The following is a 16265-nucleotide window of genomic DNA, read 5'->3' as shown; positions in this document are numbered from 1 at the left end:
CAGGCGTGTTAGGATATGAAGTAGTTATTTTGCATAAGGTGTCATGGAAAGGTGGCAAAAATGTAGAGTCAGCAGAAGGAGGGCGATAACAAATGCCCAGAAGGATTTGTGGGAAGGATGCGATACAATAAAGCCAAAGTAGTTCAAGAGATGAGGATATGGTAACTGGGATGCAACGTAGATGATGACTCGTGGCAATAAGGACGCCACCACCATGAGTATCATCGGCTCAATATTTACGAAATGTGTCGAAGTCGGAAAGGAGGGGCAGGATCCCAGAATCTAGAACAGATGAATTAAGCCATGTTTCTATTAGACAAACAACATTACTTGAAGATGAGCTGATGAGGCCACAAAAGAATCGCGCTTTAGAATGACACTGCAGATATTAGTGAACAAAAAAGCAATAGAAGGACTAGGGGGGGTGGAATGAGACTTCAACTTCGGTAATTGCTAAGCTTTGCGTTCAGCTAACTTATCGGCTTGCTAGTCGAAAATGTAGGTTTTGTTACTGGGAAAAAGTTTGTCGTAACATAAGTTAAACGAAATATTGTTCGTCTTTCAAGATTCAATGAGGTGCTTACGAGCTAGGTGATCCGCGGGGCAAAAATCTTCGAAAATGCTGAAAGTTGTTCCTCTGAATTTCTTAGCTAGTGAAAGGATGTGGTCTTTATCTTTGAAGTGAGCGAATTTAACAATTACTGGTCTGGACCTGTCAGGGTGATGAGTTCCGAGCATATGAGCGCGTTCAGTTTCACGTGGTTGAATAGGAGATTGAAGGTGCCGGTTGCAGTGAACAAGGTTACAACGACGAGATCTGTTGTTCGCAGCGTCAGCGCGGGCAGTCAGAACAGACACATGGGCCAAGCAAGCAGTAATTACCTAACGTAGTGCGTCAATTTCAGCCTTGGTAGCTGCGACTGCTGTGGATTCAGTTTCGATTTTGGCCAATCTAGAGTTAAATTCAAGAAAATTGTTTTCCGTAGTCTGACAAGGTTACTTGAATTGATTTAAGGTGGTCTAAAGCTGTAATAAAGTAGGAAGTAGTTCAGAGTTTGCCGCATCAGCAGCATGAAAGGGGCCCGGGTTCGATTCAACATCACCAGACATTAGTAACAAGTCAAACAGAATGCAAGAACACTCATAAACAGTGGTGCAAATTGAATGTGGGCACGGCAGCACGAGCAGCGTTCTAAAACTAGTTTGCTTAGAAAAAAGGGAGTAACTATTAGTTACCTGCATGGTAAAAAGGAACGGTTGGTAAGCATGAACCATTGTTGACGTGCCGCCAAGCCCACTGAAAGCGGAGTGGCACTGGGGAGGCAACATATGTGTTCTTCAGAAGAGTATAGGCTCGGGCTGGTTGGTAATACATAGTTACACTGGAAGCATAGCGCGGGAAGGACGATTGACAAAGACTAGACAGGACGAGCGCTGTCTTGACAGAAATGATGACATAGTAGCAGAAGCAGAACAGTAACCCGGGTTGAGGTACCACGGTGGAAGGAAGGTCACCGACGGCAGATGACAGGGCTTGATTAATACATTTGCGCACACGGCAGGTGCAGTGGTGTGAACAAGAGAAGGCCGTCACATGAAGTACAGGATGTGTCCAGGAGCGTACATAAAGTCACAGCTGTTCTGCAGCAAAGTAATGGAATCAGCACAGCTTCCGAGGGCAAAATCCAGGGGTCTGATCGACACCAGGCCTAGGAACTGCACGGCAAAAAGCAGTGGTAGGTAAGTGTGAACCATCATTGACATGACGCCAAGCCCATTGAAAGCGGGGTGGCGCTGGGGAGGCAACATATTTTGTTTGTGCACACGGCAGGCACAGTGGCGGGAACAAGAGAAGGCCGTCACACGAAGTACGGGATGGGTCCAGGAGCGTACATGAAGTGACCGCTCTTCTGCAGCAAAGTAATGGAATCAGCATGGCTTCCGAGGGCAAAATCCAGGGGACTGAACGACGCCAGGCCTAGGAACTGCATGGCAAAAAGGAGCGATTAGTAAGCATGAACCATCGTTGACGTGCCGTCAAGTCCACTGAAAGCGGGGTGGTGCTGGGGAGGCAATATATGTTGTCTTGACGGAAATGATGACGTAGTAGCAGAAGCGGAACAGGAACCCGGATTGAGATACCACGGTGAAAGGAAGGTCACCGATGGCAGATGACAGGGCTTGATACATTTGCGCACACAGCAGGCACAGTGGTGTGAACCAGGGAAGGTCGTCGCACGAAGCACAGGATGGGTCCAGGAGAGTATGTGAAGTCACCGCTGTTCGGCAGCAAAGCAATGGAATCAGCACGGCTTCCAAGGGCAAAATCTAAGGGACTGATAGAGGCTAGGCCAATGAACTGTACGGCAAAACGGAGCGGTTGGTAAGCATGAACCAACTTTGACGTGCCGCCAAGCCCACTCTGGGCATGGCGCCGTGCGCTACTTCAGGTAGTGAGTGGTGATGTTGAGATAGCAAAATGCCGTTTGGCACGACCTCATAGTCGAGTGCGCCAATGAGTAGGATGAACTTGTAGGGCCCGAAATAGTGGCATAAAAGGTTCTCACTAAGTCCTCGTCGGCGTATTCGGGTTCAAACCCAAACGCGGTCGCAGAGGTGGTACACAACATAATGTCGTCAAAGGTTGTAGTGTCGGTTGCCGGTACTCTGCTGGTTCTTGATTTGATGAGCTGTCGGGCTTCACCGCGCTGGAGATAGGTTGCAACGTCAAGATACTTTTCATCGGTGACATGCGGCAGCATGGCACCTTCTGTGTTGTTTCTTGCACCGTCGTGTTGTAAGCAAAGGTTACGTACGGCAGGACAGCATCCCTGGTCTTGTGTTTGACATCGACGTACATTGCTAGCATGTAGGCAAGGGTCTTATTCAGGCGCTCCGTAAGACCATTCATCTGCAGGTGGTAGGCAGTTGTCCTCCTGTGGCTTTTTTTGCTGTTTTGCAGAATGGCTTGGGTTAGCTCCACTGTAAAGGTTGTTTTTTTGTCGGTGATGAGGACTTCTGGGGCGCCATGTCGCAGCCGGATGTTCTCAACAAAGAATTTCGCTACTTCGGCAGCACTACCTTTCTGTAGAGCTTTCGTTTCAGCGAAGCAGCTGAGGTAGTCCATCGCCATGACGATCCACTTATTTCCGGATGTTAACGTCGGAAAGGGTCCCAACAAATTCATCCCGACCTGCTGAAACACTGATCGTGACAAGGAGGCTTGATCAGGGGTGCTATAACGTAAAACTATTCCAAACTTTTGTATTCCAATTCTTCAATCAGGCCTCCACGATTGGTCAAAATCTTTTTTGAAACACCCCCACTTCGCTTGTCTGTCATGCGACATCACGAAAACCGCGATAGCTCTCTATCTGATATGATGCATACGCACTGATGATGCATGATTAAACTGAACAAAAGAAAAATAGTTCTTTCAGATTCGACGCCTTTTCGCCATTAGACCTCGGCTATTGGTTAAAAGTTTGCCTGTGACACGACGCAACTAGACCGCAAAAACTCACCACGTCAAAGTGACGTGTACGCATTAAAGATGCATTAATATGCCGAACAAAACAGAATTTTCTTCTTAATAGCCGCAGGCTGCCCAGTTCCGAAAGTAATAAAAGATGGCTGCTGCCAATTGCTCAGGCACTGGCTACTCGCACCTGCCGGAGAGCCATGGGTTTATTTGCGTATAATAAAAGAGCACTTTCAGCATGTTTACGCCCTCGTTCTGTCAACTCTCCTTTGCTAAGGATCCATTTTAGCGTCATTCGTAAGCTTCCGTTGCATGCCGCCGCAATTTTCGGCCAGGCACCGGAAGCTATGCAAGAGAAAGCAGACCAATCGCAGACGCCGGCATCATCGATTCCCTCTCCGCTTGAGCGTGCTCCTCACCGTGATCTCGTCAGCGAATTAGATAAGAGAAGCCGCTCAGTGTAGGCAATGTTATTCATTTTTCAAGCAAACAAAGGTGACCTATGAACGAGGAGAGCGTTTGATTGGTCTGTTCAGACAACACTGCAGGTTACCGCCGATGCTTGTGTAGGCGGTTATACAAATTTGACGTCAGGAGAATGGAATAAAAATATATTGGAATAGTTTTGCATTGTAGGGCCCCAGCTGTAGTAATCCTGCTGGCCTTGTTGGGGATGTCTCGCGTCGCTGACAGTCTCGGCATGTTGACGTAAGGGGCAAGGTCAGTGGTCAGGTGCGGCCAATAATATTGGCACCCAGCTATTGCAACTAAAACAGTTTACCACCGACAGATCGGCAAATAAAACGTCTGCCTTTAGCAATGGCTGGTCCTCGGAGAGCGCGCGCGCAACCACGAACTTCGTCATTCTCGCCTTAAGGGTCCCATGTCATCATGTGCAAACTTATTTCGCGTCATTGCTCCCCTCTCAAAAGCGACCGGCCCGGTCGCTTCAAGGGCAGCGGGTGTGCACTATGGGCAAGAGTGCCCCCCAACATGAAAAGACAAAAAAAAAGAAAAAAACATACAGGAATGTACACAATGCTGAAGTGGTTTGTGAGGGTTGCTTATCCCTCCCGTGCGTAGTGCGGCTTCATCCGTACTACGTGAACGACTTCAGCACGGGGACGGCGTCGGTTCAAACCAGGATCAGAGCTTTGAGGCACCACCTCGTAGTTCACATCACTGATGCGGCGTACAACTTCATAGGGGCCGAAATAGCGGCGCAAAAATTTCTCTGAGAGCCCGCAGTGTCAGATAGGTGTCCACACCCACACGCGTTCGCCTGGTAAGTACTGGACATTCCGTCGGGTCTGGTTATAACGGTAGGCGTTGGTATTCTGCTGGGTGCAGATGAGAATCCAAGCAAGCTGGCAAGCTTCCTCGGCTTTCTCGACGAAATCTTCAGTGGTGTCATTCCTTGTGGCTCCGTGGTCTACCGGGAGCATAGCGTCTAAGGGGGTTGTAACGCGACGTCCGTAAACAAGTTCGAATGGTGTAAACTCGGTCTCCTGCATAGCGGTATTGTAAGCAAACGTGACGTATGGCAAAATTTCACCCCATGTTTTGTGTTCCACATCAATGTACATGGAGAGCATGTCGGCTAATGTTCTGTTTAGGCGCTCTGTTAAGCCGGTAGTTTGGGAATGATAGGCTGCGGTCTTTGGGTGGTCGGTGTGCATCAGTGTGACAACTTGTTGCAATAACTTCGCTGTAAACGCTGCACCGCGGTCAGTAATGAGTACAGTGGGTGCACCGTGGCGAAGCACGATGTTGTGGACGAAGAAGCTGGCGACTTCAGTAGCAGTTCCCCGCAGCACAGCTTTTGTCTCCGCATAGCGAGTAAATAGTCAGTTGCCACGATTATCCACTTATTTTGCAAGGATGACGTGGGGAAGGGCCCAAGATGGTCCATTCCCACTTGCTGGAACGGCGCCGGAGGCAGGCAGGCTTGACGGGTGGAACTTTACTGCACTGACAGTCACGGCACATTCGCACATAGCGCTGAACCGACGAAAATAAGTGTGGCCAATAGTATTTTTGCCGTATGCACGCTAATGTCCTCGCGAAGCATAAGTGGCCGGCACAGGGATCGTCGTGACACGCCTGTAAAACTTCCTCGCGCACTGCTGTCGGAACGACAAGAAGGAACGTTTCCTGGCTGTTCTCGAAATTTTTCTTCTACAGGACATCGTTTCGCAGGCAGTACGACGTCAATCCTCGTGAAAGTGGGCGTGGGACAATGTCAGCTCCCTCGAGATATCGGATTACTGGAAGCAGCTCAGAGTCTGCACGTTGATAGTCAGCCATGCACACCACGTCAACGACACCAAGAAACGGCAAATCTAGCTCCAAGTCGGAGGATGTCAAGGGAATAGGAGAATGTGACAAGCAGTCAGCGTCGCTATGCTTATGGCCGGATCTGTAGACAACAGTTATGTCGTATTCCTGGAGGTGGAGGCTTCAACGAGCGAGGCGACCTACGGGTCTCGTAGATTGGCAAGCCAGCAGAGCGAGTAGCGATCGCTGATCGCTCGAAATGGCCAGCTGTAAAAGTAGGGTTCGAACTTGCTGATGGCCCACACGACTGCTATGCATTCTTTTTTGGTCGTTGAATAATTAGCTTCTGCTTTTGTCAGGCTACGACTCGCGTACGCAATTACACGTTCTGCGCCATCTTGCCATTGAACCAGAATGGCCCCAAGTCCTACGTTGCTAGCGTCGGTGTGTATTTCAGTTACCGCGGTGTCATCAAAATGCGCCAGCACTGGAGCGGATTGAATTTGGTCAAGGCCTGCTTTTGGTCTTCCATCCAGGCAAAGGGCACATCTTGTCGTGTCAGTCTCGTGAGCGGTTCAGCAATCCTTGAGAAGCCTTCAACAAAACGACGGTAGTAAGCGCAGAGGCCCAGGAACCGCTGAACAGCCTTTTTGTCTTTATGATGAAGAAACTCTGCAACGGCAGTGAGTTTTTCAGGGTCTGGTCGTACTCCTTGGGAGCTGACCACGTGGCCTAGAAACTTGAGTTCCTGGAAACGAAAGCAACATTTTTCAGGCCTGATGATGAGGTTGGCCTTGCGTATTGCAGTAAGGACACTTCGTAGCCAGGCGAGATGTTCATCGAACGTGCTGGAAAACACAACAACATCTAGGTACACTAGACACGTCTGCCACTTTAGTCCAATGAGTACAGTGCCCATCATTCGTTGGAACGTAGCAGGAGCGGAACAGAGACCGAAAGGCAGCACTTTAAATTCGTACAGCCCATTGGGAGTCACGAAGGCGGTTTTTTCACGGTCACGCTCGTCCACTTCGATTTGCCAGTAGCCCGACTTTAGGTCTAACGAAGTGAACTGAGCATGACACAGATGGTCCAAAGCGTCATCGATCCGTGGCAGGGGATAAATGTCGCGTTTGGTGACTCGATTAAGCCGTCTCTAGTCAACACAGAAGCGGGGTGTGTTGTCTTACTTTTTTACTAGTACGACAGGCGATGCCCACGGACTTGTCGATGGCTGGATGACGTCATCATTTAGCATTTCTTGAACTTGACACTTAATCGCCTCCCGCTCCATAGGTGACACGCGATATGGATGCTGACAAACAGGCCGCGCCGACTCCTCTGTAGCAATCCGGTGTTGCGTAATGGAAGTGCGCTGGACTTTGGATTCCGCGGAAAAACAGCCGGTGAATTCTGTCAGTAGGCCCAGCAACTGATCCTTCTGTACATCTGCTAAGTCAGCATTAACGTGGACGCGGGTATTCAGACTGGTGTGAGTTGTTGCATCCAGTGAAGTCACTTGTAACGTGCCGATGTCGGAGAAGTCAGCAATGTCGTTCAGGAATGCCACAGCTGTACCTTGAGGGACGTGCTGATACTCATGGCTGAAGTTCGCAGGTGACGTTGCGTCGCAGGTGACGAGGGTCACTACGCTGCTCCTTGGTGGCACCGTGATGTTCTCGTCAACAATCCTCAAGGCGTTGACATACATGTCGTCAGTGCTGCTCCCTGCTAAGGCCTGCGCCATCGAAAACGTTACCCGTGACTTTTGTAAGTTAATCACAGCTCCATTAGCCTGCAGAAAGTCCATTCCCCGAATTAGGTCCCTCGAACAGCTTGGGAGGATAACGAAATCTCCGAGGTACGTAAACCCACGAATGCTCACTCGCGCTGTGCATCTTCCTACCGGGGTTAGCAGATGGCCTCCTGCAGTGTGAGTCTGCAACCTAGTCCACTCGGTAGAAACTTTCTTCAGCTTGCATGCAAGGTCCATGCTCATAACTGGGGTGTCCGCTCCAGTGTCGATTAACGCCGTTAATTCTTCGTCGTCTATGGTGACGGAAATGTTCGACGTTACTACCTCTCGTAAGGTGTTTGACTCCGTCTGTACGTCTGCGTCGTTCTGTTTTCGTCGTCGTCATAGTGGAGGATCGTGTGTACGGTCGTCGTCAGCGGCCTCGCCTCCGGAGGTCGCTGAACTCAATTTTCCCGACCCGCCGGGCTAGGCGAGCGGTGTCTCAGAGCGCCTCGAGTAAAGGCTTGGCTTGGGGATGGTGACCTGTAACGAGCAGGAGACGACGAACGGGGCTCCTGCCATCGCTGATCAACATTGCGACGATTCGCGACGAAACTCTCTATTTCCAGCGGCCGCTCACCAGGTTGTGGGTCGGCGAGAATCCACGGAGCCCCACATGACGATAAGGACACATTCTGTAGATGTGTCTGGCTTCGCCACAATGAAAACAAAGGTGCTTGTAGTCTGTGGTGCGCCAGACGTCGCTCTTCCTAGTCCTTGCTTCGTCTATGTGTGGTGGGCTGCGAGGCGGCCTGAAGCTTACATCCATTTGTTGAGTGGGCCGTACCATGCTGTACGCACTTGAAGGTGGCAGACGGCATACTGCTTCAGCGTAACTCATTTCGGCATGTGGTCCCTGCTGTGGTGCCTCGTACTGTCCAGGAATATGGACGGCCTGTCGGACCTCCGCGCCCACCATTTCCGCAATGGAAAGTTGTCCCACAGGGGCAGTGGTCCTCTGCATCTTCTGCAGTTCCTCCTTGACGACAGCCCTGATGAGTTCTCGCTAGGCGCCAACGTCGTTACCGAGGGTAACGGCAGAGAGCTTCCTTGAAATCATGGCGTCGCGGTTGTTTTGCCTGGCCCGCTGTTGAAGGGCCTTTTCCATAGTAGTGGCTTCGTCATGGAACTCTGCAAGTGTCGTCGGCTGATTTCGAATGAGGCCAGCAAAGACTTCCTCTTTGACGTCGCGCATGAGATGGCTCACCTTCTTTGTTTCAGTCATAGAAGGGTCCGCACGTCTGAAAAGCCGATTCATGTCTTCTACGTATGCCGTCACTCGCTCATTCGGGCCTTGAATTCTTGCCTCCAACGCTAACTCCGCCCTCTCTTCCTGTCTGCCCTGGCGAAGGCATTGAGGAACTGCCTACGAAATTCTTGCCATGACGTCAGTGTCACCTCGTGGTTCTCAAACCATGTTTTCGCGGAATCCTCAAGAGCAAAGTACACGTAGCATAGCTTACGCTCGTGGTTCCAGTCGTTGAGTTTGGCAACCCACTCAAAATGGTCAAGCCAGTCGTCGGCGTCCTCTGAAGCACTTCCGTGGAACAGATTCTGTGGCCGGATGTGATTGACGACAACGTGCGATGCTGCAGGAGTGGCAGGAGGTGGTTGGTTCGTCATTCTAGTTCGTTCGGGTAGGAGACCATGCTGCGGCTGGAGTCCCTGCGGCTGCACGTACGAGCACAGCGGTAAGCTCGACTGAACTACTCGCCGGTCTTAGGTCTGAGGTATGCTCCGGAGATCTTAACATCGACCGTACCCCGCACCTCCACCAGAAATGTCACCCAGCTACTACAACTAAAACAGTTTACCACCGACAGATTGGCAAAAAAACATGTGCCTTTAGCGACGGCTGGTCCTTGGAGAGCACGCGCGCAACCACGAACTTTGTCATTCTCGCCTTAAGGGTCCTGTGTCATCACATGCAAAGTTATTTCGCGTCAATATACCTTTCCTGTATCTTCGATAACGCCCGGGAGAATCCGAGATGCCCAGCGGTCGGATCGTTATGTAGGGCATGCAATACTTCTGAATGCCCCGCTGAGGGAACAAGAAGAAGGTATGTAGTTGGCGTGGACTGTTGAGAAGTTCTTCTTTACGAGTAGGTTGTTTTGAAGTGAGAACGAAGACAGCTCTCGCTTAAGTGGCCCACGGACAACGTCAGTGCTCCCTTGCAAATACACAATGATGTTTTTTAGCTCCAGGTCTGCTTGTTGCTGGTCAGTGAAGTCTTCCACGCCTATTATTCCAAGAAAGGCGTCGTCAACCTCGTCTTCTTGCATCGGATGGGTCAATGGGGGCACGTGATATGCAATCGGCATCTGAGTGTTTTCTTCCGGACTTGGAGGTTGCAGTGATGTCATATTCTTGCAGTCTGAGGCTCCACAGCTCCAAGCATCCTAAAGGGTCATTTAAATTCGCCAGCCAACAGATCGCGTGATGGTCGCCTACGACTTTGAACGGCCTGTCATATAGGGCGGAATTTCTCTGTTGCCCAAATGATGGCGAGGCATTCCTTTTTGGTCATAGAATTGCCTTCCACTTTTGACAGCGACCGGCTAGCGTAAACTATCACCCGTTCAAGTCAGTCTTTCCTCTGGACTAGGACGGCACCGAAGTCAACGCTACTGGCGCCAGTGTGTATTTTTGTATCGGTGTCCTCGTTGAAGTGCGCAAGTACCGGTGGCGACTGCATGCGTCCAGTGACTTCTCGAAATGCGTTGGCCTGTGACGTTTCCGAACTCATCACATTTGATTAGATGTGTCAGCGGCTCAGCGATGCATGAAAAGTTCTTGACAGAGCGCCTCTAGTAGGCAGACATGCCAAGGAATCTGCGCACTGCTTTCCTCTCTATGGCCTGCTTGAACTTTGGCAGCTGTCTTTTGCGGGTCAGGACGCACTCCAGATTTGCTGATGATGTGGCCCAGAAACAGAAGCTCATCGTAAGCGAAGCGGCACTTTTCCGGCATCAGAGTGAGCCCTGATGACTTGATGGCCTCTAGTACTATTGCAGACCGCCTAAGGCGATTGTGGTAATTTTCAGCGCATACGGCAACGTCATCGAAGTAAACCAAGGTAGGTCTGCCTCTTCAATCCTGCTAACACCGTGTTCATGACGCGCTGGAACGAGCACAATCCGAATGGCATGACCTTGAATTCATAGAAGTCGTCTGGCATGATGAAGGTGGTCTTCTCACGATCTCTTTTGCCAACTTCTATTTGCCAGTAGGCAGTCTTGAGATCCATCAATAAGAAGTATTTAGCATTGCAGAGCCGGTCCAATGTGTTGTTTATCAGTGGGAGGGGGTTTACATCTTTCTTTGTAAGCTTGTTTAGTTGACGATAACCGACACAGAAATGCAGGGTTCCATTCATTTTCTTCATCAAGACTACTGGAGACGCCCACGGGCTTTTCTACAGCTGGATCATGTCGTTGCGCAGCATTTCGTCGACTTGTTGCCTTATAGCTTCACGTTCTTGCGTCGAAACTCAGTAAGGGCTCTGGCGGAGTGGTCGAGCGCACTCTTTGGTTATGTGGTGCTTTGCAACTGGTGTTCATCGAACCCTCGATGACATAGAAAAGCAGTCGATAAAAATTTTTGAGCTGTTGCAGCCTACTCATGGGGAGACTTGGATCAATGTCGAAGTCTGGTTCGGGAACTACGATCGTCGGGATAAGTGTGGCAGAATCCGTCAGGACGAAGGCATTGCTGGCTTCTTCAATTTTCTCTATGTTTGCGATCGTCGTGCCCTTGTTGACGTACTTGAATTCCAGGCTGAAGTTAGTCAGCATCATTTTCGCTTTTCCTCCATGCTGCCGAGCGATCCCTCTTGCGACGCAAATTTCACAATCGAGCAGTAGACGTTGATCACCCTCGGTGACGCCTACGTCTGCGGGTGTTTCGGTGCCAACGGGAATAACAATGCTGGAACTTGGCGGGATGCTTACTTAATCATAGCGAACACTCAAGTTGCTGCGAAGCAACTGACCACGGCGGTGGTCAGACCTGTGACGCAGCAGAGGGTGCTAAGAATACCTGCATCCGAACAGGCCGCCATTGAAATTAGAACCTGGCAACGTTTAATGCTAGAACATTATCTAGTGAAGCAGGTCTAGCAGTGCTATTGGAGGAATTAGAGGGCAGTAAAAGGGGTATAATAGGGCTCAGTGAAGTTAGGAGGACAAAAGAAGCATCTACAGTGCTAAAAAGCGGGCACGTCCTGTGCTACCGGGGCTTAGCGGAGAGACGAGAACTAGGAGTCGGATTCCTGGTTAATAAAGATATATAGCTGGTAACATACAGGAATTCTATAGCATTAACGAGAGGGTGGCAGGTCTTGTTGCGAAACTTAAGAGGTACAAATTGAAGGTTGTAGAGGTCTACGCCCCTACATCCAGTCATGATGACCAGGAAGTCGAAAGCTCTTAGGAAGACGTGGAATCCGCGATAGCTAAAGTAAAAACAAAATACACTATACTGATGGGAGACTTCAATGCCAGGGTAGGCAGGAAGCAGGCTGAAGACGAGGCAGTGGGGCAATATGGCATAGGCTCTAGGAATAGCAGGGAAGAGTTACTAGTAGAGTTTACAGAACAGAATAATATACGGATAATGAATACCTTCTTCTGGAAGCGGGATAGCCAAAAGTGGACGTAGAAGAGTCCGAATGGCGAGACTAGAAATGAACTAGACTTTATACTCTGCGCTAACCCTGGCATCATACAAGATGTGGACGTGCTCGGCAAGGTGCGCTGCAGTGACCATAGGATGGCAAGAACACGAATTAGCCTAGACTTGAGGAGGAAACGGAAGAAACTGGTACATAAGAAGCCGATCGATGAGTTAGCAGTAAGAGGAAAAAAAATAGGAATTCCGGATCAAGCTACAGAACAGGTGTTCGGAAAAGGACTCTAGTGTGGAAGATATGAACGACAATCTTACAGGCATCATTAAGGAGTGTCCAATAGAAGACGGTGGTCACTCCGTTAGACAGGATGCCAGTAAGCTATCGCAGGAGACGAAAGATCTGATAAACGCCAACGTATGAAAGCCTCTAACCCTACAACTAGAATAGAACTGGCAGAACTTTACAAGTTAATCAAGAAGCGTAACACAGCTGACATAAGGAAGTATAATATGGATAGAATTGAACATGCTCTCAGGAATGAAGGAAGCCTAAAAGCAGTGAAGAAGAAAGTAGGAATAGGCAAGAATCAGATGTCTGCGTTAAGAGACAAAGCCGGCAATATCATTACTAATATGGATGAGATTGTTCAAATGGCTGAATAGTTCTATAGATTTATGCAGCACCAGTGGCACCCACGACCATAATGGAAGAGAGACTAGTCTAGAGGGATTTGAAATCCCACAAGTAACGCCGGAAGTAAAGAAAGCCTTGGGAGCTATGCAAAGGAGGAAGGTAGCTGGGGAGGATCAGGTAACAGCAGATTTGCTGAAGGATGGTGGGCAGAATGTTCTAGAAAAACTGGCCACCCTGTATACGCAATGCCTTATGACCTCAAGCGTACCGGAATCTTGGAAGAACGCTAACATAATCCTAATCCATAAGAAAGGGGACGCCAAAGACTTGAAAAATTATAGACCGATCAGCTTACTGTCCGTTGCCTACAAAGTATTTACTATGGAAATTGCAAATAGAATCAGGAACACCTTAGACTTCCGTCAACCAAAAGACCAGGCAGGATTCCGTAAAGGCTACTCAACAATAGACCATATTCACACTGTCAATCAGGTGATAGAAAAATGTCCGGAATATAACCAACCTTTATATATAGCTTTCATTGATTACGAGAAAGCGTTTGATTCTGTCGAAACCTTAGCAGTCATGGAGGCATTACGGAATCAGGGTGTAGATGAGCCATATGTAAAAATACTGGAAGATATCTATAGCGACTCCACAGCCACCGTAGTCCTCCACAAAGAAAGCAACAAAATCCCAATAAAGAAAGGCATCAGGCAGGGAGATACGATATCTCCAATGCTATTCACAGCGTGTTTACAGGAGGTATTCAGAGACCTGGATTGGGAAGAATTGGGGATAAAAGTTGATGGAGAATAGATTGGCAACTTGCGATTCGCTGATGGTATTGCCTTGCTTAGTAACTCGAGACCAATTGCAATGCATGCTCACTGACCTGGAGAGGCAAAGCAGAAGGGTGGGTCTGAAAATTAATCTGCAGAAAACTAAAGTAATGTTTAACAGTCTCGGAAGAGAACAGCAGTTTACGATAGGTAGCTAGGCACTGGAAGTGGTAAGGGAATACATCTACTTAGGGCAGGTAGTGACCACGGATCCGGATCATGAGACTGAAATAACCAGAAGAATAAGAATGGGCTGGGGTGCATTTGGCAGGCATTCTCAGATCATGAACAGCATATTGCCATTATACCTCAAGAGAAAAGTTTATAACCAGCTGTGTCTTACCAGTACTCACGTAGGGGCAGAAACCTGGAGGCTTACGAAAAGGGTTCTATTTAAATTGAGGAGGACACAACGAGCTATGGAAAGAAGAATGATAGGTGTAACGTTAACCCAATCTGCCCATGCAAAAGGGCGGATTGGGTGAGGGAACAAACGCAAGTTAATGATATCTTAGTTGAAATCAAGAAAAAGAAATGCGCATGGGTAGGACACGTAATGAGGAGGGAAGATAACCGATGGTCATGAAGAGCTACGGAATGGATTCCAAGGGAAGGGAAGCGTAGCAGAGGGCAGCAGAAAGTTAGGTGGGCGGATGAGATTAAAAAGTTTGCAGGGATAACATGGCCCCAATTTGTACATGACCGGGGTAGTTGGAGAAGTGTGGGAGAGGCCTTTGCCCTGCAGTGGGCGTAACCAGGCTGATTATGATGATGATGATGACACTAAAGGCGTGGTGACTACGATAGCTCTCCGGTGGTATCGCTTGATTTTTCGACAGTGTCATTGACTTCGACTTCAGGACGACGATTGCTCCGTGTTGGCTCAGGAAGTACATGTCGAGAATGACATCTCATGAACACTGTTGGAGGATAACGAAGGTGGCAGGGTAGGTCCGGTCATGAACCATAATTCTTGCTGTGCAGATTCCAGTCGGCGTTATTAGGTGTCCTCCAGCTGTCCAGATTTGAGGGCCTTCGCATGCAGTCTTAATTTCAACTGGATTTCAACCGACTCATCATGGATTAGTCGGTTCCTATGTCCACTGAGGCACTGCATGGCCACTGAGAAGCACGTCGAGGTCGGTGGTTCTTTGCCTTGCGTTGCAGTTAGGTCTCGGCGTTGGATTGCTGCTGTGTCGTATTGACACGTGGCTGGAACGTTGCGTCGTCAGGTCTTCTTTTGTCGGCATATTCTTTGCTTCTATGCTTCATGGGGATGGCGGCGTCTCGTTGATGTACCGTCGAGATAGTCTTTTGGGCGTCTTCGGCGGTGGCAAGTATCTTCGTCGGTTCGACGAACCGCACCTCCATCGGTTGCTGTTTTTAGTTTTCCGGGTATGGGCTCGCAGAACGGCCCAGGGCTTGGCCAGCGTATGGTCGGCGTTGCGGTGACAGGTAGCGGCCTGGTGAAGGCGAACGGGACGGTCATCGAGGACTCCACTGAGTGGTGGCGAGGTATTCTGCGATGGCCACAAGGGCGCTTTCCAAGCTGTGGACGGGGCGCGTTGACGGCGAACTCTCACAGTACCAAGTCGCGGTATGGGCATCGGCGGTACACATGGCTGACGCAATGGTAGCGGAGCGCGCGGTGGTCGGGAGCTTGCCCAATTTCTGTCTTCCTCAGGGTGTTTCGCTAGCCGACTGGTGGGCGAGATGGCGGTGGTGGCGTCTGACAACAGAATCGCAGCGTCATGGGGCCTTGGCGTGGTGGGGGAATCTGGCGGTGGGCGACGGCGGCGTAGGTAATCGCTTCCGGATGGGGCTGTGGCAGTGGCGGTTACACTAGAGTAACCCCGAGTGATCGCTGAACCTCTTCTTTGACTATGTCGGCGATTGAGGCTACTTGAGGCTGCGAGCTTCGGAAGAGCTTCTGCAGTTCCTCGAGAACGACGGCTCTGATGGTCTCTCGCATGTAGTCACTGCCGAGTGCTTGGAACATCGGTGTGGTTCTGGCGGATATATTGCCTTGACCGCATGTCAAGTGTATTCTCAGTGGTTGCGGCTTCGGAAGCAAATTAAGCAACAGTCCTGGGCGGGTTGCGTATCAATCCGGCGAAGAGGTCTTGCTTTACCCCACGCATGAGGAACCTAATTTTCTTCTGCTCAGGCAGAATAGGGCAGTTAGATTTGTTCTTGATAACTATAGCCGGCAGCTTAGCATGACAGCTAGAAAGCAAACTTAAACTTAAATGGCTAGAGACGAAGGATCGTAGAAGGCATATCAGATTAAAATTTTTCCACGACGTTTATTATTCTAAAACAGGTATAAACCGCGAACAATATATCCAGGCACCACACTATATATCTAAGCGACTTGACCACTGTTTGAAGGTCAGGTAATTTTCTTGTAGGGGTGACGCCTTCCATTATTCCTTTTTTGTTAGAACTGTTCGAGATTGGAACAGTTTTCCATCGAGCATTGTATACATCACAGAAAATTGTGCTTTTCTCCACGCGTTGAAATAATTTGTTGATGTATTCATTCAAGTTTGTAACCTCCCTGCTGTAATGCCCTACGGGGCGATGCAGGTAACTAATAAATAA

General features: G+C 49.4%; 1 protein-coding gene across 5 annotated transcripts in view; it reads left to right on the top strand.

The window, feature by feature from the left end:
• The window catches only part of LOC142573306 (COMM domain-containing protein 8-like), a 144909-nt gene that overhangs the window by 120703 nt on the left and 7941 nt on the right, over positions 1–16265 (top strand). The window lies entirely within an intron of this gene.

This window comes from Dermacentor variabilis, chromosome 2 (assembly GCF_050947875.1).
Source record: "Dermacentor variabilis isolate Ectoservices chromosome 2, ASM5094787v1, whole genome shotgun sequence".
Classification (NCBI taxonomy): Eukaryota; Metazoa; Arthropoda; class Arachnida; order Ixodida; family Ixodidae; genus Dermacentor; species Dermacentor variabilis.
This window is presented reverse-complemented; position numbering and strand designations above follow the sequence as displayed.